Source organism: Budorcas taxicolor, chromosome 4, assembly GCF_023091745.1.
Source record: "Budorcas taxicolor isolate Tak-1 chromosome 4, Takin1.1, whole genome shotgun sequence".
NCBI lineage: Eukaryota > Metazoa > Chordata > Mammalia > Artiodactyla > Bovidae > Budorcas > Budorcas taxicolor.
This window is the reverse complement of record NC_068913.1, coordinates 113126920-113154641: the sequence shown is the minus strand read 5'-3', so window position 1 is coordinate 113154641 and position 27722 is coordinate 113126920. Positions and strand designations below refer to the sequence as shown.

Below are 27722 nucleotides of genomic sequence, written 5' to 3'. Positions count from 1 at the left end.
GGGCCTCTATCTGATATAAGTAAAGTGAGTTGCTCAGTTGTGTCTGACTCTTTGCGACCGGGACTGTAGCCCGCCAGGCTCCTCTGCCCATGGGATTCTCCAGGCAAGAATACTGGAGTGGGTACCTGTTCCTTTACCCCGAGGATCTTCCTGACCCAGGGATCAAACCTGGGTCTCCTGCATTGCAGACAAGATTCTTTACCCTCTGAACCATGACCGACTAGCAAACCATTCCTGCATTGAGTGGCCAAGGCTACCTTTACCTTGGGAAGAAAGACTTACGTCCATAATGAGGTGTCTACCAGCAAGAAGCAGAAAGCTGGGTCAGGGGGGCAGGGGTAGGGAGCGGGGAGCAGTTTCAAAGCTGCCAGAGGGGTTCAGCCCCAGTCTCTGGCACATTCTATGTGCTGAGGAATGGTGGTTATTATCGTACCGCAAGATGATCCGCTAAGACCGGAGTGGAGCACTCGGAAGAAACCAATCTCCGGCTTTTCCTTCCCCACCCTCCCCCAAACCGAAGCCTGCCAGTTCCCAAAGTGTGGGAAAGCACCCCCAGCCCTTATGTCTGCGAGGCCACTTGGGGCTGAGCTGCGTGCGTTCCCCGGTTTCTCAGCCTCATCCCCACTTCAAACCTTTCCCTCCAGTCCGTCTAGAGCAGGCCTCCCTGCCTCCCGCAGGAGGGCCTCCAGGCTCTCTGGCCTCTCCCCCATGTCCCGACTTTCTGATGCTTCCTTGGCACGCTTAACTAACTACGTTAGCTACTCGGGGACTCGTTTCTGTGCACCTGTTCTCTCAGATGGCCAACAGCATTCCTAGTTGTGTCATTCAGAATACATTTCTTAATCACTAATAACGTTTTAATATTCCAAGCCATGGCATGAAGTGTGTCAAGAGAATTTGTTTTTTCTAATCTGTAGCAAATGCACCTTCTTAGGCATGATGACAGTGGCTTTCAACACCCATCTACTACGGCTAGGAGGTGTGAAGTCCACAAAAAAAGGATAGGAAGGTCATAGCATTGTTAAGAAAAGGAAACTTCCACACTGAAGACAATTCATTAGTACATAATCCAGTTACAACTCAACAAAATTCCAAAACATAAATGGATTTCACGGATTAAAACAGTTTCACGGAGGGGATGGAGTATGAGGGGATCCAGAGAAGCTGAAGGATGAAGATGGGAGGATGGGAAGATGAGCCCTGCAGGGAGAACCAACAGTCAGATATCGCACCTTTAACCCTTCGCATCAACACACCTGCAAAGGGACCTGCCGCAAGTAAAGCAGAAACCCAGGTGATCCAGCACTGAGCTGAGGGAGCAGAAACATCTTGCTCAGAGCAGGCTCAATGCTTCTATTGTCTGTTGTCTTCATAAACTAATTCACTGCATTATAAATACATGTGCACTGTAGAAAACTGGAGGAAAAAAACACAAGCCAAAAGAATAAACTAAAAATAACCCATAATTCCACTACTCAGAGATAATCACTATAAACATTTTGGCTTATTAAAAAAAGTACATACACACTAAAAAAAGAAAATTTTAGACATTACATATATTGTTCTATAGCATGTTTTGGTCTCACTGAAGACAGAATTACAGAAATGCAAAGATTTATCTAAAAATGCTGAGATCATAACCCTTAACAGCAAAACGTGAAAACAAATGTTCAATAGGAAGGCATTAAATAGTGTACCCCTGGCAGAATATTAACCCATCATTTTTTTATTTTCTTAGACTGAATCCCTAAAAGTAGATTAGCTATTTATATTTCAAAGTGCATATATATCCACACAGACACACATATTTACATGGTTCTTGCAGAAAAATTATTCTTTTTCAGTCGACGACTGGATGGACTCATTTCTTCATATCCTCACCAGAAGTGGCTTATTTTTCAATCTATTCCAAAATTTAAAACAAACAGTATCTCACTGATTTGCTTTCCCATGAGTACTACTAGTAAAGCTGAAATTTTTATTTCTTAACCCTTCTTTAAAAAAATTACCAGTTTGCTCATTTCCCCCCATAGTGGCAAAGGAGGTGGAAGGGGTATCTTTATCTTAGTTCTATCAGTCCTCTTTTTTCAGTAAAGAAAGCAAATTTACCATCATTTGCTTGTTAATTTTGTTTGTGGCGTTTTTACATACAGAAGTTTAATTATTCTCAAGTACTCAATGGAGACTTTTCCTTCGCAGTTCCTGCTTTTGGGGTTATATGCTGAGAGGACTGCTCCATCCTGAGATCAACTGCATTATTTTTTGGTCCTTAAAAATCTGGGTTGGGGGGGACACTAAAAGCACACAAGTTCTCTATCCTAAAATCACAATCATTTTATTACTTTAAATATTTTCACCAGTACACACACACTCTCTAAGCACACATTTCATACAATCTGTTTTTCAAAGTATTTTCTGCCGTAGGCCTTTTTAAAAAAAATCATAGCTTACTAGATTTGAACAGCCTTAAATGGTTTTATAAGGCCAATGAGTCACATCTCACCCCACTTCACAACAGTCCCAAAGTCCAGAGCTGTTCACCTCGTCCCGAAAGTGTCCAATCACTCTCCTTTAATGTCCCCCAGTTACTAAAAGACTAAGAATACGCTCATTCTTGGTAGGCAACCCAGTTCTGCATAATGAATTCTGTCCTAATTATCAATGGGAAGATACCAATCTTGAGAGCACGTCTACTTTGCTTCCTTCTTCTCTTCCACCTTCATATAAATCAGAGCACCTGGGTAAAAGCTGGAGCCCTGGAGTCACCGTCTCATTTTAACTCAGGCCTGGCCACCCAAGAATTGATGCTTTTGAACTGTGGTATTGGAGGACTCTTGAGAGTCCCTTGGACTGCAAGGAGATCCAACCAGTCCGTCCTAAAGGAGATCAGTCCTGAATACTCATTGGAAGGACTGATGATGAAATTGAAACTCCAGTACTTTGGCCACCTGACACGAAGAACTGACTCATTTGAAGAGACCCCAATGCTGGGAAAGATTAGAAGGCAGGAGGAGAAGGGGATGACAGAGGATGAGATGGCTGGATGGCATCACCGACTCAACGGACATGAATATGAGTAAACACCGGGAGTTGGTGATGGACAGGGAGGCCTGGTGTGCTGCAGTCCATAGGGTTGCAAAGAGTCGGACACAACTGAGCAACTGAACTGAACTGAAATGGCCACCAAGTAGGCCTGACCTTAACCACCCAAAGCCTCATCTTCTTCCCCAAGAGACTATCAGGGGATTAAACAACAGCAGCTCTAACCCGAGGGGCTCGGTCAAGATGTGAAAGTGTTAGTCGTTCAGTCATTTCCAACTCTGTGACCCCGTGGACTGTAGCCCACCAGGCTCCTCCGTCCATGGGATTCTCCAGGCAAGAAGACTGGAGTGGGCTGCTGTTTCCTTCTCCAGGGGATCTTCCCAACCCAGGGATGGAAGCCGGGTCTCCTGCACGGCAGGCAGATTCTTCACTGCCTGAGCCACCAGGGAAGCCCCTAGATGTGAAGCAGGGAGCAAGTTCAGGAACAAAGTGTGAGTTACTGGAGCTAACTCATGCACCTGCACAAGGGCCACGTGCCTGTCACAAGGTCCCACGCCTACAAGAGGTGTGTCCAGTGGGAGAAAGAAACCACAAATCCAGGCCAAGGTCAAATGCTCCGACAGTGATCGGGCGGGGCCTCAGGGACCCCAGGAAAGGCTCCCCTCTAGATTGTGCATCAGGATCTGAGTGGAGCCTTTCCAGAGCAGGAGCCTGCTGGGGGATGGGAAGGGGATGCTGTACTGGAGGCCGAAAGAGCCAGAGGGCAGCAGGGCCACTTCTGGGAAGGGGGCTGCCATGACGGGGGAGAAATCAAAGATTCCGCTCACGTGATCCAAGGGTCCCGGAAGGGGGCTGCCACGACGGGGGAGAAAGCAAAGATTCCGCTCACGTGATCCAAGGGTCCCAAGGACCAAGCCTGGGGATCACAACTCTGCTTTCAAACACTAAGAAAGGTACGCTTTATGGGGCGGTCCAAATGTTGTGAACATTAAAAGCTATGGCATTCCCATGGAATCCACACACTTTGAACGCCTGAAGAAAACTGAAGTCAACTGAAAACCATCTCACTTTATAAACGAGAAGAGGTTTTCCACCTCTAGATCCAACGACATCCTACATCTCAAGCAACACGTTATATACTCAAGTGGAAAGAAATAAAGCAGATGTCTTTTCTAGAAGCTATATTCTTGTGCATAAAAAATTTTAAAGCCATCAAACATCACAAAAATCCTGTTTATAGTGTGCATTATTACATGGACAGATTACAAAGCTTAAAATCCTTAGTAGTAAACTTAAAGTTTTATTTAAGTTTATTCCTCATTTCACATTCGTGTCTCAATTTGGGAGGCAAATGAAAGAAAACAATTTGTTGAGAAAACTACCCAATAGCACCCCACCAAAACAAACACACACACACACACACACACACATAAAAACAAGATAAACTTCAAATGGGTCCTTAAAAACATTACATTCTTTTCTCCAGGTATAACTAAAAGCTCAAAATTCATTCTGAGTCTGGACAGTTTATTCCAGACTCAACTGCTGAGGCCCATGGCCTTGGAACCTATGGAGGGCTGAAAAAGCAAAAAATAAAACACAAACACACTCTAATTTTTGGCACCCTGACTTTCAACTTGAAGGAGAGCAGGTAACCACTCTTCAATCTAAAGCCCGTTCGTTTGCATTTTCCTTGCAGAAAGAAAGGCATACTATGCTTGCTGGGCAAACGGAATGAACTTCTGATCAAAAGGCACTCAGGGACCCAAGAAAGGTCTCTCTTGTGAGAAAGGTCACTGGGCCTCCTGGACCCAGAGTCACAGCTCTCTTAACAGGAAGGAGTCTCAACCGGCCAAAGGATTTCACCTCAAAGCTAAGGTGGCAACATTCAACCTGAGGCAAAGACCTCAGTCTTGTTAAAACACACACACACACACACACACACACAAATTTTAAACATCTGTACTTAAAACCAGTTTTGAGGAAAAAGAAGGAAATTAAAGTTTCATAAGTTGCTTTCTTGGCACCCTCCTGATCTTTCAGAGCTGAAGAAAGCCTGAGCATTTTTCTGTCCAGCTCTGTGTTAGTCCCCGGGGATTCGGTAGGAACAATTTATTAAAAAAGCTTGCACTCTTAACCAATGTAAGTGCGGTGACTGCTTCTGTAGCCAAAATCTGAGGTGGTCAGACACTGGGTGTAAATCAGAATTATTCCAGATTTCTTCATTCAAAAAGCAAATGAAGTACCCCTGACCAAGTTCTATGCTCCTCTGGGGATGCAAAAAATAAAGAATATGTCCTGCCTTCAAGGAATTCAGTCTGTAAAGTATGGGAAGTAAGGCTGCATTGACAACCCAGACTAAGCTAATTATCTCTAGGGGATAATAATCAGTAAGAGACAAAGGAGTCAACATATCCGTAATATATGTATATTAGAGCTATGAGTTGACAGAGCTGTAACATCTAAGGAAACTGCAGGATATTACCAGGTATCACCAGGCTGTTAGTTACCCATGTGGTGGGTGCACCGTAGGAAAGGGGGGCCTGCCTCCAAGGACATGGATCAGTGGCCCTAAGAGCTGCTGCTGTTGTCACTGAGTCGTGTCCAACTCTTTGCAACCCCATGGACTGCAGCATGCCAGGCTTCCCTGTCCTTCACTATCTCTCAGAGTTTGCTCAAATTCATGTCCACTGAGTTGGTGATGAGAGGATAGTATGAACTGGTAAAAACCCCTAATACTACAGCTAAAGGTTTTTTCCCCTTTTGTTAAGCTTTTAAAAGATGATTCCAATCACAAAAAAAATGTTAAATATTTTTAGAGTATTTCAGCCAACCCTCTAGAGCTTAAAGAGCACTCTCTCTAGAAACCTCCAAAAATGGGCATAATAGAGTTAAAGCAAGCCAGTCTCCTGCATGCTGTATGCAAGCCTCAGAATTTGAAATGCGTTGCAACTATTTCGACTTACCAGGGAAAGCAACGGACTTTTAAGTAAAAATTTCCCCAATACTCAAGGACCCTTTTAGATCAAGAGAACGTTAGGTCCAAATTTTTTTGATTAAAAAAAAAATTTTTTTTTCTTTTGCTTCTTAAACAATGCTCCCTATTTTTTCTACACAATCCATAAACGCTGCAGGATTTCAGAAAACCAGGTAAAACAGGGTGGTCACAAAATGAAGCGTTAAACTTACACCTGGCCATGCTTTTGCAGATTGCTAAAGCTATGCTGAGGTCTAGAAGCTGGGGGCTTCAAGTAAAAGTGAATTTCAGTCCCTTCTGTCTCTCCGATGAGTGCATTTCCAAAACTGCGTGACCCCTGACTCCACTAACTTGGACTGTTTTAATGCCACTGCGCGAAGAGCAATTACACAGAGCAAATAAACACTTAACTGCAATTCCTCATTTGCACCCTCACCACTAACTCCAGCTGCGAACTGTGAGCAACGACAGTGATCCAATCCGAAAAGAGGATCCTATTTTTGGCAGAGAGCTCGCTAAAGGGAGAAAACCCTCAACTTTGGAGGATTAGGCACAAGGAACGTTTACCATGCGTTTCTCCTCGGAACCACCAGTACTCGGCCTACAGCACACGGGGGGCCAGGAAGGGCGCGCGGGGCGACCCCTGCACGCGGCCGGCCGACGCCCGGGTTACCTGCGGGGTCAGCGCGCGCTCCCGCCGGGTGCAGGGCCGGGGGCGCGCCGAGGCGGCGGCGCAGGCCCGGCCCGACTCGCGGGCGCTCGGCGGGCGCCGCGGAGGGGGGCGGGGGGGGCGCTCCGTCCGCTTCGGCCGCCGCACTCGCATCCCTGCGCGCCGCCCCGGGCCCGCTCCCCGAGGAGAACCGGGCAAAGGGGCGACTGTTACCCAATAATAGCGCCCTGCACAGTCGCAACAATGCGGGCGGGGAAACCCGGGAGCCGCAGGGCAGGGAACCGGAAAGCAGAGAGAGCCCGGCTCCGCGGCTCCTCCGGCGCGCGAGCCCAGTACTTTACTTGAGAGCACGAGTCGGGGGCAAGCGACGCTCGGGGGAGCGGTGGGTCCCCAGGGGGGCCGAGGGAAAGAGGGCGCGGGCTCAGGCGCCCCTTGGTTGAGGTGGGGTGGTGGTCTCCGCCTGGAGAGAGGTGAGGCGCGCGCGCCCGACTGCCCCGGGGGCCGCTCGCCAGCCCGGCTCCGCGGGCCGAGGCGGGTCGCGCTGGGAAAGGGGCGGACGCCACCAGGCCGCCGCCTCGGGCGCGATGAATCGGGCTTTTTTTTTTTTTTCCCCAGTGCGTAGTCCGGGCCTGGGCCGCCCCGAGCCCGCGTCCGGGGCCGCGGCCCGCCAGGCCCGAGCCGGCCGGGGTGACTCAGGGCCGGACCCCGCGCGCGCGCGCGCGCTCGCTCCCCTCCCGCCCCCGGCGCCCTCTGCCCACGAGTGCCCCGGCCCCCGCCGCCATTCCGCCCGGTCGCGGCTCGGCGCCTCAGGCCTCTCGCCCGGCGCCTGAGCTCGGCCGCCGCGGCCCCAGTCACTGCGACACCGCGGCTCCGGGTCGGGCCTGCGCCGCCGCCGCCGCCTGCCCTCAGCCCCGGCGCCGCCGACAACTCACCCGCATTTCCCGGCTGCCTAAATGGCTCCGGCGACGTCTCCACCTGGTCGCTGGGCCCGGCCCCGGTTAAATCCCCGTCCCGCCAAGGTCTCGCCGCGTCCCTCAGCCGCCGGGGCTGCCCCGCCTGGAGCTGCGTGCGACACGGCTCCCGCCTCCTCCTCCTCCTCCTCCTCCTCCCGGCCCGCCCGCCGGCCCTCCTCCCGCCGCCGCCGCCTGCACCACGCAACCTCCGCCCTCTCGCCTTCCCTCCGCCGCTCCCCGCCCTCCCGGCCTCACCGGCTCCGGGTCCCGCGGTGGAGAAGCTGGGGGGGGAGGGCCGGAACGCTCCGCCATCGGCGTCCGGGGCGGGGGAGCCGGGAAACGGTCGCCGCCATCTCCCCACCAGCCCCGCGGAGCGGGAGGGGCCCGAAAGCCCCCGCCCGCCGTGCCCCGGCCCCGGGTTCTCCCCACCCCGCCCGCCGCCCCGCGCCGCCGAGGCCCCGCTGGCGGGGCTGCTCTCTACCTGAAAGCCCCCGCGGGCCGCTGGCCATGGACGCCGCACCCTCCCCGGACGGGCGCACCGGATCCTCCTCCAGGTTTTACTGCCTCCCTGGCCTTGGGGGCCGCCTCTGAGGACCCGGCTTCCCGCCACTTTGGGCCGAACGAGGAGGGGGCGGGGGTGGTCACCTTCCTAGGTCGGGGCCCCAGCCTGAGGAGAAACCGGCCCGAAACACCCCGGAGCAGAGGGTCTCACACGCCGCCCTCCCCCGCTCCTGCGCGCACACACACTCTGAACCGACACGGATCACAACTACACCCGCTGGATCTACCTTCCCGGCGGGACGATAACCAAAAGCCATACCCCGACCGGCTGATAAAAGTCAGAGATGGGCGAGTGGCCCTGAAAGGCAGGCGCAGCAGACTCCAGAGAAACGTGCCGTCCATTCTCTGAACCCCAGGACACCTGCGGCCTCGTGGATCGGCACCTCAAAGTCCCAGCTCCTCGGCGTCTCTCTGTCTCTCTCTCTCTCTAAAATTGGTTCGGAGATCAAACCAAATTAGCTTACCTCTTCAAACTCTCTAACCCACTCTTTTTTGAACAGAGGTCGACAAAGACACTTTACCATTAATCTCTGTAAAGATAAGTGAAGAATGAAATTGAAGATCTTACATATATGGATGGGATGAGGTATGACTATTGAATAGGACTGTTTTCACCAGTGCTGCGGAGTCGTTCGTCGCATTCATCTGAAATTAACTCACAAGTTGGTACCTGAAATACAAATTTGGGCAGCGCAAATGGCCACCTGGCTTCCTGTGGGGACACAGGTGAGAAAGCTTGGACTTGAAGGGGCTTCTTCTCTAATCCCATGGTCCATGAACAGTTCAGCATGGAAAGATTTCAGGTTATCTGGGCCAAAGACTTGATGAGTGTAACTTCCTGTTTTGCTCCAAAACTAAAACATTGAGTATCACCTTGGGGTGGAAAAGCTAGGCCCAGAGCCTAGGGCTACTCCCTCAGCCCTCACTGTTTCCTGAAGAATATGGATGTCTCTTAGAAGAAATATCTAAGACACACTTGTATATGCGGTTCCTCCTATTGAAATGTGTGGCCTTCTGTCAACAACTCTTTGTCTTTGAAAGTATGGCATTTGTCTGTACCTGTCACCAGAGTATGTGATCTCAGCCTATTTAAGGATTTTTAAATTTGTGCTTTATATCCTCAATGGACATGAGTTGGAGCAGACTCGGGGAGATGGTGAAGGACAGAGAAGCCTGGCGTGCTGCAGTCCATGCGGCTGCAAAGAGCTGGACAGGACTGAGCGGCAGAACAGCAACAAATATCCTATACTTCTAAATATTCAAAAGAAGCTTAGATGTATTTAACTTTCTCATGGGCACATGGAAGAATTGAAGGTAAAAATGGAAGGCTTGTACATATATATGTACACGTATATGGGAGGCTGCGCATATATGGTTTCTCTGAGACCCTCACTTCTGCGAGCTTTCCTCAGAGGACAGGTTAGCTCATCTCCCGTTTCTCTAACCTGTCCTCTGCCATCTCGTCATCCAGTATGGTCGTCCTGTCTGTGACTCCCCACAGCTAACATGTGAGCTGAGTGGGTCAACTTCCTTTTGCTGTTTGTTTCTTCCAACGTCTGTTTTTCCCTAATGGGAGGATTTAGTTCATCTCTACCTTCCTCTCCACTTCTCATTGCCTCAGTTCCTAGTTCTTAATTTCTTCCAGCCTTCACTCTCCACTCATCTGCACTATTATTCTTAGCTCTAAGGCTACACCGTTGACTTTTATGTCCACTTCATAACCAGGTTGCATCTGTACCACTTCTGCTCTGCACAGGTAACCTTGCCTCCTACCTTAACCATTCATTCTCTTTCCACTCCAAAACTTCTCCATCTTCTCCCCGATCTCAGCAAAACTGATGTTGTCCCCCTGTCAGATGACCCAGCATTTGGAGGGGTAATTAACTTACAGATGTTAGAATCAAAATTGAAAATAGTCTTGACTAGAATATTAGGTCAAAACCTAGGATAAAATATAACTTTGCAAACCTAAAACAATATGATGAAGTTCAAAAAGCCCACGTTTTAAATTTAAGCAGACCTCTGTTTATATTCAAACTCAAACCACCATCTTTTGTCTTGGTTAAGCCAACTTATATGGGGATTAAAATACCTCATTAAGTTGTGCAGAGTAATTCCTTCAAAATCACAGCATACTTCCTGAAACAGTGTTAGTCCCTAATTTTTTCATAATTCCAGCATACTTCCTGAAACACTGTTAGTCCCTTTTGTCTTCTGTACAGTTGAGATTTACTGACCGCCCTGTTTGGTTGTTGATAATGCTGACATTTTCTAAGTCATCAGTTCAGTTCAGTTGCTCAGTTGTGTACGACTCTGCAACCCCATGGTTTCAAAGTCATACAGGCCTGAAAACAGTATACTGACCTGTGAACCTTGCATCCCAGAGCTAGTCACCATCCTAAAGAAATCTTTTGTCTATTTTGGCTCAGTCTGGGGACATACATCATCATTATCACACTCACTTTCCAAAGAAAAACGTAAGACTCCAATAGTAGGCAGTTTGCCCCAAATCACAGCTTAATCGGTGGCATAACCTGACACAGTGACTCCCAAGCGCAAGTCGATCCATTCCTTTACTCCGATGTTTCCCTGCACCTGTATCATTCCTTTAACCTTTTAAATGGTTTTCCTGGTTCTCATCTCTGCTCTGTCCTTCCAGCCTGCACAGTAACTGAGCCCCACTGGTCCATTCCAAACTGATTGCTTCATCATTGAATCTTTATCCTTTCAGACTTTTCAGTGGCTCCCCACTGTTTTATAGAGTTCAGTCCAAACTCTGACCTCGTGCCTAAAGTTGACCATAATCTTGTCCTAACTTACTTTTCCAAATTTTTTATAGCCATTCCCCAAAAGGAACTCTCAACTTCATCCCATCCTATTAAACCTACTGTTGGCCCACAAATACCTGCCTTGAATCACCATTTGTGAATGCTTCCTTCCCTTTGTTTCCTGAAACAAACAAAAATGGCCCCTCCTCCTTTCCTTCATCTGCAAATCACCCTCCCTTTTTCATGTCCAGCTCACGTCCGATTCAGGAAGCCTATTCTGTGGAAGCCTACTTTGCACCTTCTGCACAGGGTTTTGTGATCTCTCCGATTGCCAACCCTCTTACGTGCACCGTTAAAGGAGATAGTCCTTGGTCAGGCGTTATTTCCACCGGGCCCCTCAGTATTGTGCCTGAATAACAGGGGACAGTGGTCCAAAATAGCTGTTTACTAGTCAAATCAGAAAGGGTACCATGTCACCTGATGAGCCTTATGCATTATTGTTTCTAAGACGTGAGTAAGGAACTAGCCATCCAGAGCAAATTAAATTCATTTAACGAGAGAGTTCCCAAACCTGTCTTCGCCTCAGAATCACCTGGGGATTTGAACACTGATTCCAGGGCCCATTCCAGACCTACTGAGTCAAAACTGGGCGGGAAGGGGGAAGGGATGAAATCTGAAACTGTCAGAGTTTATTTATATCATGGCTTTACTACTTATTATCTGAGTAACTCTGAGCAAGTTGCTTAACCTCTCTGTGCCTTGCCCTATGAACTGGGGATGATAATAGTATCTCATATGAGGTTGCTGTGAACATAACAACTTAAACATGAACTTTCCTGCTGGTGGCTCAGCGGTAAAGAATCCGCTTGCGATGCAGGAGATAAGGTTCGATCCCTGGGTTGGGAAGATCCCCTGGAGAAGGAAGTGGCAACCCACTCCAGTGTTCTTGCCTGGGAAATCCCATGGACAGAGGAGCCTGGTGGGTACAGTCCATGGGGTCGCAAGAGTCAGACACAATTTAGGACTAAAGCACCACCACCAGTGATGATGCTGCTGATCGAATTATCGAGGGCTAATCTGGTGACCTGAGTTTGGGAACCACTGATTTAATGGACTGCTCCTTCCTGTGTTAAAGTTTCAAATGTTATGATCTTAAAAGTTCTGGTGTTAGCATTGTTGACATATTATATAAGTCTTACTTGTTTTGAAATCGTGTACCTCAAGGAAGAGGAGCTAAGTAAGCAGATTTTTCAATTAAACTTGCTTATTTAATCCAAATCATGAAATATACTTCATGCATGATTAAAAAAAAAAAAAACAACTAGTTTCTCTTAGGAAAATAACCCATGTACTATAGCTAAATAGAGTAATCCAACCAGCTTAACATTCAAAGGAAGCAATCAGGAAAGATATGAAATAATACATGATTTCTTCTATTTTTTTCTTCTATTTAGGATAATGAGTTGTAAATTCTTTTTGAAGAAGTAGGTTTTTAATCTTCGCTTCAATTCATTAGAGAAAATTCATAGCTCATGTTAGTCCACCAAATTCCAAACAATATTTTAATGATATTAAATGTAACTAGCCATAAAAATAGGAAGCAAAAATTTACTTAACCAAAGTCACAAAGTAAATATGTCTGAATGGGGAATACAGAATGGGTAGCCCCACCTTCTCAACTCTTGACTGATAAATGGCCTATACAAAAATACACAAAGGCCTTATTTTTATTGTCTGGAATTCCACCAAAAATTCCTAGTGTCCTCTCTTAAAGACTCACAGAGCTCTGGGATGGTAGCAGGGCTTAAAAGTGATTCACACATCAACACTAACTAGTTCAATCAGATGGCCTTCTTTCTAACCTGCGTAGAGTAACAGCTAAAGAAAGGAAGGTTTGGGACATGTTAAGTTTGGGGGAAAGACGGTGCTTCAGGGCAGGCTGAAGGCCTTGGGGTCAGAGGTTCTGGTGAGAAGAGCCATAAGCAAAAAGAGGGACTGAGGAAAGGAGATGGAGAGACAGAAGTCTAATCTGTTCAAGTCTAGATTTTGCACGTTGAGAAGACCTAAGCCTCTTGTTTTGAGGACCCATAAGGCAGAAAAAACTATTGTCAAGACAGTCATGAACCAAATCGGCTTTTGAGTTTGGGGAACCTGAACACCACGGTAACATTCGATCAGGTTGGGCCATACGGAACTGCAACTCATTTTCTAATGATTCAACCTTTTGTCTATGAGAAAATTATTGGGTTCCAGAAAATTGCCCTAAAATCTCTTCTTCCAGGAAACTTTGTCTGACCTTACACATGCCAACCGAGCCCCACACCCACATGGGGATCAGGTGCCTGCTTTTTGTGATTCTTTTATACCACGTATTAATATTTACTTACTGAAGAGTTTGTCTATATTGCATTATAATTTTCCTTTCTCTATTTCCCACTCTCATAGGTTATAAGCTTCTTGAATACAGAGAAGGTGTTTCTTATTACTATACGTACACTATTTATCATAGTTCCTGGTGCATAGTCTATTGAAAAAAATACTTAGAACTCAACTCATGGATTAGTGGGGATTGTTTATACTATGAAACCCAGTGATGCCACTTTCCTGCTCAAAAGTCTTTAATAATTCCCCATATCCTACATAAAGAATGACAAGCACGTCATTTCCTAGTATTAAAACACCCTCCACACTTCAGCTTCAGTGGACTTATTCATACTCGTCTCTCAGGTTTCTTACACATACCAAGCCAGATCCAAACTGGACTCCTGAGCAGGCTCTGTGTTTCCTCTTCTAACCACACTTTCTGTATCAGTTATTCTTCCCCAGTCACTGCTCACGTCAAGGGAGCACAGCAGTAAAGAATCTGCCTGCCAGGCAGGAGACACGAGAGACGCAGGTTTGATCCTTGGTTCGGGAAAATCCCCTGGAGAGGGAAATAAATGGTAACCCACTGTAGTATTCTTGCCTGGAAAATCCCATGGACAGAGGAGCCTGGCAGGCTACAGTTCATGGGGTCACAAAGAGTTGGACACAACTGAGCTCAGCACAGACAAGAGAATCACTGCTCACCCCAGTACAGTTCATTCTTCTGGGTCTACCTTAAATGGAATTTCCTCAGTGAAACCTTTCTTTTCCTCTGCCTAATATAAATTTCAACTCTATCACCCCTCCTCCCCAACCCCCACCACCACCACCCCCACCCCCCGCCCTGCACACACACTCACTGGGTGAGCTTCTAGAAGACATTCTTACACAAGTTTGTGATACAGGACTGTATCCGTCAAGGTTCCCCAGAGAAACAGAAGCAATAGGAGATACGCCAAAGATACAGATAGATAGAAGTGGAACCAAGAGGAGATATATATATATGTGAAAGCAAAAGTGAAGTCGCTCAGTTGTGTCTGACTCTGCGACCCCATGGACGGTAGCCCACCAGGCTCCTCCGTCATGGGATTCTCCAGGCAAGAATACTGGAGTGGGTTGCCATTTCCTTCTCCAGGGGATCTTCCCAACCCAGGGATCGAACCCAGGTCTCCCGCATTGCAGGCAGACGCTTTAACCTCTGAGCCACCAGGGAAGCCATATATATATATATATATATATATAACTCGATGCCTCAAGTATATTTATTCTGCCCTCTTTTCACCTCCATGTCCACTAGTTCATTAAATCCTATCCACTTAAGACCTGTATTAGCTTTCATTTGTGCTGCTGCAGTGGCCTTCTGCTGGTCTTCCTACCTCCTGTCTCTCCTCTAATTCATCTTCCACGTAGCCATGGAGTGTGTTCCCCACCACTACCCCAGAATACGACAGTGACTTCCTCAAGAAGCAGAAGATCATGGGCTCTGGAGTTAGATGATCTAAGTTGACCCCACCACTTAATGGCTGTTGGACCCTGCAAAAGTTATTTCACCGGTCTCTGCCTCAACTTCTTCACCTGTAAAATGGGAACAGTACACACTGTATAGGATGGTTTTTAAAGGTGGGCTGTAGCATTTCATGGTGTTGGATGCCTGACACACAGAAAGCATTTGGCATATTATTGTCATTATTCAACAAAAAACTCTCAACGGTTTCACATCCCTTAGGAAGACACTCGATGATAATGTTCACAGCGTGACCTCTGCCTCCCTTCCCAGTATCCCTTCCAGCCACATCTCTTCCTGGACCTTGGGTTGCAGCCACAGTGACAACCAGGGGGGTCCCCACCAGGAAGTGTGGAGACTCCTGGTAGAGACCTCTGTTGAGAATGTCCTCCTTCCTTTTTCTTTTTCCTTGAGTCATTCTCCGGACCCCTAATCCCACGTCATCTTTTCTACGAAGTTTCCTCCACCTCTTCTTACTCTTACTGTATCCTGATATTTTTGCATAAATGCTGGCGAGAAGTTCTCTGAGAAATTCCCTTTCACCTTGAACTTTCTTTTTTGATTGCCAGAAATGGGGTCTCCAATTTAGAGCTACTATTTGTGTATGTCGCAAAGAGTCAGACACGACTGAGCGACTTCACTTCATTCTTGTATGTAATGTAATACATGTAAAGTATATCTTGGATTATTCCAAGTTTTTATTGGCATAAATTGGAGAGGACATTCTCATTGTGAATGATGAAGTGTGTTTTCCAGGTTATACCACATTTGTGCCAAGAAAAACTTTATAGCCCTTCAACACTATTTGTTTATGATACATTTTTAAAGATGAGCAATAGTTTTTTGAGAATGTGAACAGAGAATTGAAGAAATTCCAATGACCTTAGAGCTAGGTTTTCTTGGTCTGAAAGGTCATTTGCTTTATGATTCAACATTAACTTTGGGGATAAAAAAGAAATGAACATTAAAGGAGGCTGCAGGCTGGAGTTCCCAATGAACAGATAATCAAAAGAGATATTATACTACCATTTTGTGACAGAAATTATTTTACTTCCCGGTCCATTAATTTTTTTCCTGTGGAAGAGAAGTGAAGCAAGCTCTCTCAAATTTGCAGAATTTCTGTTTGAAAAAAAAATGTATTTAATTTTTTAATTTAACTTTCTTAAAAAATGTATGTAATTTAATAAAAAAATTTAATTCAGACATGGAATCTGGATAAGGAGCTCCTGGCTAGCTTTGAGAGCAGAATAAATTCAGGAACCAAATGCTTTTTTGTACAATGAGAGTTACATTTTATTTTTGCTGATAATGTCTCAGAAACTGAAGTCAATGTCATCAGCCACTGTTCCACCCCAGCAGCAACAAAGTCATTGGCAGGCGTTTGGCTTTTCCATCAACGCCATCCGCGTTCAAGTCTGCTGCTGTGAGCTTAAGCAGTTCAGCGTACCAAGATGAGAAAAAGAGTTACAGCCCCTCCCGCCCTCCCGGCTGCCCCATAACCTGATAGGCGAGTAAGAGACAGAAGACAGATAGGAAACCAGCTACTAAATATCCCAAGGAAGCGTTCAGACTTTCCTCCTTCGTGGGAAGCTAGTCCCTCTTTCTCATTCTTTTGTCAATGATATTTTCTTTCTCCCTTCCAGCCACCCTGACCTTTTACTTCAAGATTGGAACTAGGTAAATATCCAGCTATCCGGTTCCCTTATCGTTGTTAAGGTTGCTAACTTACTCGCCTTTAAATTAGACCACGCTGCCTGGACCATGCAAACATTTATATTCTGAACATGCCAGCAAGGCCACGTGGAAGAAATGGGCAGTGGAGTAAAATTTACTTTGAACCACAGACGCTTAAGTCTTCCTGATAGAATTAGGCAAGGAGACGTAAAGAGCAGGTATAAACACACTCTAATGGTCAAAAATATTGTGATTTTTGAAACCCTGGGGTATTGAGAGTTGGGGAAAATAAAGCATTGACTGTGATTGTGTTTCTGGAGTGAGCACTTCATAAACCATTTGCTAATTGACCTACTTTCCCCTCCTGCAGCTACAATGCCACAGCTCAGACATGGGCCACAGGGTGGCTCTTATCTTGCACTGAGTGGGGTCAACCCCACTAGCTGCTGCAAGGAGCCTCTCCAGCTCCATCCTTAGTCTGAGAACGACTATGGGAAGAAGCAAGGAAGAGACACCCGTGGGGAAAAGACAGACTCAGGTACCCAGGCCTGGGCCTGACAGCAGACAGAAGACGGGGCGCGCACCGAAGTGGTCACACATAACTCCCTCTTGCTCCCCTGCAGCAGGAGCAGATGGGCGTCTTGCGTGATGGCCCCTGGCCAAACAATCCCATCTTTCTGGACGTCCAGAGCTTACACCTGTGAGCATTCTCTGCACCTCTTCCCAGAACCAGCATTTTCTAGCTGTGAGCTATTTGGGAACAGCGCTCTGTCCCCACTACACTGGTTTCCATAATTTGTCCCCAATCCCCCTTTCCAGGCTCACTCCCCACTTCGCTCCTCTGGTACTCTGGAATTCGCACTGGGCCACTCACAGTGTCAACATTCTTTGCACTTTCCTTCCTTCTGGTAGTGGTGATGGTTTAGTTGCTAAGTCGTGTCTGACCCTTGCGACCCCATTGTAGCCCACCAGGCTTCTCTGTCCATGGAATTTCCTAGGCAAGAATACTAGACTGGATTGCCATTTCCTTCTCCAGCGAATCTTCCCAACCCAGGGATCGAGCCCAGGTCTCCTGCACTATGGACAGATTCTTTACCATCTGAGCCACCGGGGAAGCCCATCCTTTCCTTTACTACGATGTTTTCCCACACCTGTGTCATTCCTTTCACCTTCTCTGTCCATGGGGTTCTCCAGGCAAAAATATTGGAGTGGGTTTCCATTTCCTTTTCCAAGGGATCTTCCCGACCCAGGGATCGAACCCGGGTCTCCTGCATTGTAGGCACACTGTTTACTGACTGAACCACCAGGGAAGCCCTTCCTTCCTTCTAGCTTTTGCTGATTCTATCTTAGATGCTCCTCTCACTCTTGGGTCCATCTCTTACAATCCTACTGACTTGTCTTTTGATTCCTAGCTTGGTTCTCACTTCATCACACTTTGCAGGTTTCCTTGGCTGAAATTACTCTCATTGTCCTTTGTATTCTCATAGTACGTTGTTTGGACCTCTAAGGTAAGCACAGATTCTTATGGTTTGTATTACTGCTGCATTCAATTCTAGGCTTCTTGTCTTTTCATCCTCTTGCCTTTCACAGAGCAAATGGTTTTCATGTCGATGATATCCAGTTTATCAGATTTCCTCTTGAGCATGGTGCTTTTGATGTTGAGTCAAGGAACCCTTCAGTCCTAGATCCTGAAGATTTTCTCCTATGGTAAAATAAAGATTCTTGATCGTATTTTAGAGACAAGGAAAATGACATTAAATATAATGGAAACACTGTAGAAGAACAACTGTTCTGTTCACGTTAATTAGGATTTCTTGCTGTTTAGAGAGAAGAATGGTTAAGGCTATATGCATGTGAAAAAACAGGGATAAAACTAAGTGCATTTTTTTTAGCCCAAACATCTGAGTATGGAATAGTTATTGCAGGAAAAGCATGACATCAAATCAGAACTCAATGAATACTTTTTAGTAATAGAAACTGGGGACTGAAATAGATGTCAAAACAAACGCAGAAAAATTGTTCTAAAAAAGGATTTCTCAAGAATTTCTTTAGCCTGGGTTTAAAGTTCTCAAAACTTTTACCTTATATATATACACACTTAACACACAGGGAGTTCAATATGTTAATGAATAATGTTAAAACATTTCCAATTGCAGCTATAATGGATAATCAGTATGTTAGGGTGCTGCTCATTCCATAAAGTATATTAAGATTATTTTCAATAAGCTTATCTGAAAGTAGCACTTTGTTGAGAGATGAATTTTCTGAGTATATCAGTTTTTTATTCTGACTGATAATCTCAAAAAAAAAAAAATAAGATGCAAAAAGTTTTGCTTCTTTGTCTAATTTTAAAGTCAGCAATGATATGGGTTCTACCAAAATCAGCTGTCATTCTTTGAAACATGTTATTCACTTAGGTAACACTGTACAATGTTTTATGTGCTATATCTCACTTCTCTCCACCCGAAGAGATGGCAACCTCTGAACTGTAGTCATCTCTGAAGGTAATATTCCATGTGGTAGCTTTAATATATGTCCATAAAGGTTTTGTGCTCGTCCCATTAAGTGAAAGTGAAAGTCGTTCAATCGTGTCCAACTCGTTGCAGCCCCATGGACTATACAGTCCATGGAATTCTCTAGGCCAGAATACTGGAGTGGGTACCCTTTCCTTTCTCCAGGGAATCTTCCCAACCCAGGGATTGAACCCAGGTCTCCTGCATTGCAGGCAGATCTGTTACCAGCTGAGCCACAAGGGAAGCCCCCTCCCATTAAGAGGTGGGGTCAAATTCCTCTCCCCTGGAATGTGTGCTGAACTCAGTGACTCGCTTCTAATAAACAGATTAAATGGGAAGTGATGATATGAGACCTAGTTGTGAAAGATGCTGTGTTCTTCCTTGTTCCCTCTCGTGGACAGCTTACTCTGCAGAGAGGCAGCTGCCATGTTGCAAGGAAATCTCCTTGAGTGAGAAACTGAGGCCTTCTGCCAACAGCCATGTGAGTTCACCATCTCTGAGGGCATCCTCCAACCCCAATCAAGCCTTCAGATCACTGTAGCCTCAGCTGACCTCCTGATTGGAACCACACAACAGACCCTGAACCACAGCCACTCAGCCAAGCCACTCTTAAATTCCTGCCCCGCAGAAAATCTGACATATTTTTTTTTCATTATGGTGTGAGATTAAGATCAAAGTTTCTTTTTATTCCACAAGTATATACAACTTTGTGAGCACCATGCATTGAACAATTATCCTATCTCCACTGAATTGCCTTGGGGCCTTTGTCAAAGATGAGTTGGTCAGTGGGATTTACCCCAGGAATGCCAGAGTAATCAGTGTAGTACACCACAGTGATAGAATGAAGGGAAAAAAAACATGATCATCTCCTGTACATCACACCATACACACAAGATGAGGAAAAGCATTTGACAAATTCCAATACCTTTTATGATTTAAAAAAAAAAACCTCATAAACTAGAAATAAACAGGATAAAGGCCATATATTAAAAGCCCACAGCTAACATACCCAGTGGGGCTTCCCTGGTGGCTCAGTGGTAAAGAATCCGCCTGCTAATGCAGGAGCCGCAGGAGACAGCGCAGTTTTGAGCCCTGGATTGGGAAGATCCGCTGAAGAAGGAAATGGCAACCCACTCCAGTATTCTTGCCTGGGAAATCCTAAGGACAGAGGAGCCTGGCGGGCTACAGTCCATGGGGTCGCAAAGAGTGGGACATGATTTAGCAACTAAACAACATAGTCAATGGAGAAAGACTGAAAGCTTTTCTCTCAAAATCAGGAACAAGACAAGGACACCCACTCTCACCACTTCCATTCAACACAGTACTGGAAATTTTAGCCAAGAGAAGTCAGACAATAAGAGAAATAAAATACCCCCAAACTGGAAATAAAGAAGAAAAGCTATCTCTCTTCAAGGACGGCATGATGTTATATGTAGAAACCCTAAGAAATCCACACAAAAAAAGCTTTAGAGCTAATAAATGAATTTGACAAATTTTAAGGGTATAAAATCAATGTGCAAAAATCAGTTGTACTTCAACATACTAGCAGTGAACAATCCGGAAAAGGAAATTCAGAAAACATGTCAATTCGTAAATCCATGTTTATCCTTCAGCCAATATAACACTGAATTAATTGATGTACCTTTACAGAAAGATTTGCAATCAGGTGGTGTAAGTCCTTCAACTTTGTTCTTTCTGGAAATCATTCTGGTGATTTTAGACCTTTTGTGTTTCCTTATAGATTTTAGAATCAGTTTGTCAATTTCTATAAGAAAGCCTGTTGGGATTTTGACTGGGATATCTTCTCTATCTCTTGAACCTCTTTCTCTCCATCTCAACCCCAGTGACCACCCTAACACATGACAAGGTGAACAAGAGTCTGTTAACTGGTACGCATGCACGATCAGTCACTTCAGTTGTGTTTGACTCTTTGTGACCCCTCGGATTGTAGCCTTCCAGGCACCGCTGCCCAAGGGATTTCCCAGGCAAGAATACTGGAATGGTTTGCCATTTCATCTTCCAGAGTATCAACCCAACCCAGGGATCAGACCTGTGTCTCCTGCATTGGCAGGCAGATTCTTTACCACTGATCCACCTGAGAAGCCCTCTATTAACTGGGAGGAGGGATAAATTAGGGGGTTGGGATTAATATATACTAATTAATATACATTAATTAATATACTAATATATAAAATAGATAATAAGGACCTACTGTATAGCATAGGGAACTATTCTTAATATTTTGTAATAACCTGTAAGGGAAAAGAATCTTAAAATATATATAGCTGAATCATTTTGCTGTATACCTGAAATTTACATAACATTGTAAATCAACTCTACTTCAATTAAAAGAAAAAAGACTGTACTAACTGGTCTCTCTGTTTTCACTTTGCCACTTCCTCAATCTGTTATTCACACTGCAACTGAACTGGTGTTTTCGAAACATGTATCTGATCATGCCACCATCTTCAAAGATATCCCATTATTCTCGGAATAAACACTAACCTCTTACATGGCCTATAAGCAGGGGTAGTATTCAAAATAGTCTAAGTAGGGACTTCCCTGGCAGTCCATTGGCCAAAACTCCGCACTCCCAACGCAGGTGGCCTCGGTTTAATCCCTGGTCAGGGACTGGATCCCACATGGCACAACTAAGAGTTCGCAAAGAGCTGTGAAAGGTTCTGCGTGCTGCAATCGAAGGTCAAAGATCCTGCATGCTGCAACTAAAAGACATGGCGCATCCAAAAAAAAATCTAAATATTTAGCAACCAACACTGTGCAGGTACTGACCATCAGAACAGATGCCAGCATCTTGGAGTGGTACTTTAAAAATCTGCCCTCCTGGCCCTCTTCTGCCAGATATCACTGTCTTGGCTGCTAGCTCAAGGGGAAGCCCAGAAGAGGGACTGGGCAGCTGGACTGGGGATGAGAGGGTGAGGGGACGAGGGGAGTTTAGTGCAGGAGCTATTTACCATCCGGTCCAGAAGAGTGTTGGGCTTTTCTGGTGACTCAGACGGTAAAGAAATACAGGAGAAAGTGTGCCTCCTGCACAAAATACAGGAGACCCAGGTTCGATCCCTGGGTCAGGAAGATCCCCTAGAAGAAGGAATGGCAACCCACTCCAGTATTCATGCCTGGAGAATCCCATGGACAGAGGAGCCTGGCGGGCCACAGTCCACGGGGTCTCAAAGAGTCAGACACGACAGCGACTAACACTTTCACACTTTTCAGAAGAGTGTTACGCTGGAGCCGATTGGCTGAACACCAGGCCTGCTTCCAGGGCCCTCTGTGGCCTGGCGTCTACCCACTCTCCTGGTTTTATCTCCTGCCCTCCCTGCTCGAGTCACACTGTCTTCTTTGAGTTCCTTGAAAATACCTACCACGCTGCCACCCCAAAGCCCCCGGGCATTGTTCCCTCTGTGAATATCCTTCTTCCCTCCCTCACTTAGCAAACTCTTACCCCTGCTCTCTGTCTCTACTCTTTAACTTGGATGCCTCAGGAAGCTGCTCTGACCTCCCTGGAGAGGTGAGACTCCCCAGTAATCATCCCTCATGGCACCATGTCCTTCCCTGTTCTTGAAGTCATCACGCTTGAAGTTATAAATATCTTTACTGGATTACTCAGTTAACCCTCTCTCCTAAGCTCCAAGAGGGCAGGGATCATGCCTTCTTTCTCCTACCATCATGTTCACAGCCCCAACCCAGTAGGTGCCAGGTAACTGATAAATATGTAACAAGAAAATGAATGAAAAACCCAACTTGGGGTTCCCTGATGCTCCAGTGGTTAAGACTCTGTGCTTCCACTGCAGGGGGCACAGGTTTGATCCCTAGTTGGGAACTAAGATCCTGCATACTGGACACCCAAAAACCCAATTCAGAGGAAAATAAATGTCATAGGATATCGTTTATAAGCAGAATTTAAAAAAAAGATACAAATGAATTTATTTACAAAACATAAACAGACTCACAGACATAGAAAACAAAGTTACGGTGACCCAAGGGAATAAAGGAGGAAGAATAAATTGGGAGTTTGGGATTAACAGATATGCACTACTCTATATAAAACAGATAAACAATAAGGACCTACTGGGACTTCCCTGGCAGTCCAGTGGTTAAGAACCCACCTTCTAATGCAGGGGATGCAGGTTCGATCCCTGGTCGGGGAACTAAGATCCCATGTGCCTCCGGGCAACTAAGCCTGTGCACGACAACTAGAGAGAAGCCCACACGTCTCATGGAAGAGTCTGCATGCTGCAACTAGGACCCAGCACAGCCAGATAAAGACACACGGAAAGACCAAGACAAAGAAGCCCTAGAACCCGCTATATAGCACCGAAAACTGGACTCGATATCTAGTAATAACATAATAAAAAAGGGTATGGAAAAGAATTTGCATATATATATGTATATGTGTGTATATATATATATATATATATATAAAACTGAATCACTTTGCTATATACCTGGTCCTTGTAAATCAACTGCAGCCATAAAATTAAAAGACGCTTATTCCTTGGAAGAAAAGCTATGACCAACCGAGACAGCGTATTAAAAAGCAGAGACATTACTTTGCCAACAAAGGTCCCTCTAGTCAAGGTTATGGTTTTTCCAGTGGTCATGTATGGATGTGAGAGTTGGACCATAAAGAAAGCTGAGCACTGAAGAATTGATGCTTTTGAACTGTGGTGTTGGAGAAGACTCTTGAGAGTCCCTTGGACTGCAGGGAGATCCAACCAGTCCATCCTAAAGGAAATCAGTCCTCAATATTCATTGGGAGGACTGGTGCTGAAGCTGAACCTCCAATACTTTGGCCACCTCATGCGAAGAACTGACTCACTGGAAAAGACCCTGATGCTGGGAAAGATTGAAGGCGGGAGGAGAAGGGGACGACAGAGGATGAGATGGTAGGATGGCATCACTGACTCAATGGACATGAGTTTGAGTAAGCTCCAGGAGTTGGTGATGGACAGGGAGGCCTGGCATGCTGCAGTCCATGGGGTCACAAAGAGTCAAACATGACTGAGCAACTGAACTGAACTGACTGAACTGTAAATCAACTATGCTTCAATAAAGTAATAGTAATGAGAAAAGCCAAACTCAGTTCATCTCCTCTCAAACCTCTTCTTTCTGAGTTTCCCATTTTGGCTTATGGCGTATCTACCTAGTTGCCATAGCAAAGTACTGGGAAATCATCCTAGATTCTTCCTTTATTCCATCATTAAGACGGACATCAGATCCTATTGGTTCTACCTTCTGAAATCTGTTGCTACCTTAGCTCATTTCTTGCTTGGACTGGAGCAGACTTCTCCAAAGTTGTCTCATCTCCAGGTTCACATTCGCTCGGTTCATTCTGCACTCTGAACCTGACCAGGTTAGTCCCCTGTGTAAAGTACTGCAGGGTCAAGTTCAAACTCCCTCCTGATCTGGTTCTTGCTCATTTCCAAGGCCAGTTGTCTGTAGCCATTCATGGTACATCCCACATGCTCTCGTGTTCCTTTAGTGAGAATGAGCAACCCTGGATATAGTAGGGCCCAGGCTTCACTGACTATTTTTAGAACTCCGCATCATGTCTGGCTTGGAGAGGGAAATACACAAATGTTTGTGGTACTGAATGAAAATGAACAAGACTTATTTTTGTCCTGGTGTGCTAGCTGTCACAGCAGTGCACTACAGTGAAGAAGGTTCACTGTAGGATGACAGCAAGTCATTAAGAAATGGATTGAATTATGTTTATAAACTTAATATGCTACATCTTGCAAAGCCATCAAATGAGGATGGTTATAATTTTAAAGTTTTGATTTAAAGGCATAGCTGTTCAACTGTGTCAGAGAGTCAGATATGCAAAAACACATTCTGTGAGTCCTTGAGTTATTGGGACTATTTGACTATGATTTAATAATATTGTGCTTCCCTGGGGGTGGAGTGGGGTGCGGTGAGGGAGGCTTAGCAACATTTGTGAGTTTGACATAAACTTTCTTAAATTTCATATTTATACCATTTTTTTTCTGTTCCTTCAGATTATTGTCTTATCAGAAACAGTTGCTAACTTCTAATTACTTGTTTTTATTTGCTTCTCTGAGACATGGTGTTTGGAGTTAAAATTACACTTAGGTTTAAAGTGTGGCTTGAGCCGTCCATAGACAAGGATGTATGTGATTCAACAGGCTGTGGGAAGAAATGATGCTAACAGGTACCACAACAGATGCAGCCTTCTTAAGGGGCCAAATCTCCATTTGTTGAAGGCAGCTGGCCCACCAAGACTGAGAAATAAAAACCAAGCAGAGAGGGCTTCAGATACATGGTATAAGTCTAATTTAAACTAGGAAACTTCATCCAGGAGCTGAGCAGCATAATTTGAAGAAGCAATTTTAGTGAGGGGTGGGGGAGAGTCTGGGGAGCCGCTGTAGTCGGAAGGCTGAATAAGACACTATAATTATAGTATTTGAGGCTCTACGATTTTTCTAATAGGTAGTATGAACAGTTAAGATGATTAACTGATAATGAGCTCTGTTTTCCTACCAGAAAAAATGACTTTGCCTCTAAAGGTGTGTCAAGTGCTTCAGTGCTGATCCCCACATTCAACTTGGAGATCCCATTTGGAATTAATATCCCACCTTAAACTCTCCCCCTAGAACTAAGTGATCTCTTAATAACTGATGCCACCTTATTTGAAAGGACCTTTGTGTAATTCTGTGAATGTATCAAGTTTGATCAGCTTTCGCACTGTAGAAAGTAAGCAGAAGGGACTGGCTAAGAGAGAATTGTTCCGGTGGAGGCTGCCCTAGTGGCTCAGTGGTGAAGAATCCGCCTGCCAATATAGGAGACACGGCTTTGATCCCTGGGCCCGGAAGATCCCACATTCCCCGGAGCAACTAAGCCCCTGCGCCACAGCTGCTGAGCCTGTGCTCCAGCGCCAGGGAACTACAACTGCTGAGCCCACGTGTCGCCAACTAGTGACGGCCTAGCACCCTAGAACCTGTACTCCACAACGAGGGAAGCCACTGCAATGAGAAACCCACACAGCGCAAGCAGAGAGTAGCTCGCATGGCAGCAAAGACCCAGCACAGACAAAAATAATAAATGAAATGATCATTTTCTTACAAATTGTTACTGTGAATTCTTATTTACCCTGTAACCTCTTGGACCTGATCAAGTCCAATACAAAATTTGAGTTAATTTGGACAGGGCCCTGTTTGTATTTTTACCATGATACCATCTCTATAAAATATGTTTGAAACCAACTTAGCATTTTTGATGAAATTTCAAAGTGAATAAGTAATTTTGTCAGGCACCCTCATGGGTTTAGAAGCACCATTTACACATAACTTACTATCCTGCTTACCAAAGTCACTGTTACCTTTTCATAAAACAAGATCTTTTAGTAAACAGCAATTTAGCAGACGGTCCAGTTTTCCTGTCTGTACACTTTTATCAGACATACTCTATGCGTTTAGTTTTTGTGCTTAGCATTGTTGGCGACAAGAATAAATGTTGAGGCAATAATATGCTTGGCAGGATAAAGATTTCCCCCACAATTATTTTTATAAGGAAATGAGAGAGTATATAGTCATAGCGTAGACTGTATCATAGTTACGAATTACAGAAATTCAGAGAGGTGAGATCAGTGCATTCTTCTGGGTCAGTGAGGACCGGCTTTATAGAGGGTGTTTGTCATCGAGTGTGTGCTCAGTCATTTCAGTTGTATCCAACTCTTTGCGACCCCCTGATTGTAGCCCGCCAGGCTTTCTGTCCATGAGGATTCTCCAGGCAAGAATACTGAAGTGGGTTGCCATGCCCTCCTCCAGGGGATCCTCCCGACCCAGGGATCGAATCCATGTCTCCTGTGTCTCCTGTACTGGCTGGTGGGTTCTTTACCACCTGGAAGCCTCTTTCCAAAAAAAATTACAATCCAGATTCCCACAAATTTCCAAAGGACTTTCCTGCATTTCATTTCAGTTGTTAACATCAATCTTTAAGGAGGATATAGATAGGAGGATTATACTGTTCTTTTCCCAGCTGCTCTGCCCCGCCCAACCCCACCTCTGCAACAGTTCAGAGCCTTGGGTCTGGCCCCTGGCTCTGTCCTGCTCCAAACCACCAACACTTAGGACTGAGGCTGCAGAACAACTCATGACCTATTACCTCCTGGCATTATGAGGGTAAACACAGACGAGATCTTCGGGTCTCCCTCCCTAAACTCTCTCTCAAAATATGTTTCTGACAAGAATTAAAATTTTTCTTTTGCATCTCAAGGTCCAATAGAGCCCATTTTCAACTTTCACTTGAAATCTTACCTCTCATTTATTAATATATGAGACAGGCATCCTTCTTGCCTCAGCATCCGTTCTCCCTTATTCTGGGAACAGACGGCTTCTCCTTTCGGAGCATTTGCATCGGTGTGCTAGAGCTGGCTCACAAAAACCAATCATCGAAACTTCAACAGGGTAGTTTGTCCACTGCCATAAACTGTTAATTTGCTGCCCATTGTTGTTCAGTTGCTTAGTCGTGTCTGACTCTGCGACCCCGTGGACTGCAGCACACCAGGCTTCTCTGTCTTTCACCATCTCCTGGAGCTTGCTCAAACTCAAGTCCATTGAATCAGTGATGCCATCCAATCATCTCATCCTCTGCCACCCCCTTCTCCTTTTGCCTTCAATCTTTGTCAGCATCGGGGTCTTTTCAAATGAATTGGCTGT

At 45.5% G+C, this 27722-nt stretch overlaps 1 protein-coding gene across 2 annotated transcripts in view; it reads right to left on the bottom strand.

Annotated features, from left to right (window-relative positions):
• Positions 1-8002, bottom strand: part of CUL1 (cullin 1) — an 88127-nt gene extending 80125 nt beyond the window's left edge. The window contains exon 1 of one of the 2 annotated variants that reach the window (XM_052638367.1): positions 7898-8002. The gene's annotated coding sequence lies outside the window, so the exon portion shown is untranslated. Of the gene's footprint in view, positions 1-7621; positions 7747-7897 lie in introns of those variants that run through there. The other variant, XM_052638368.1, reaches the window with a different exon arrangement.
• Positions 8003-27722: the final 19720 nt, after the last annotated feature.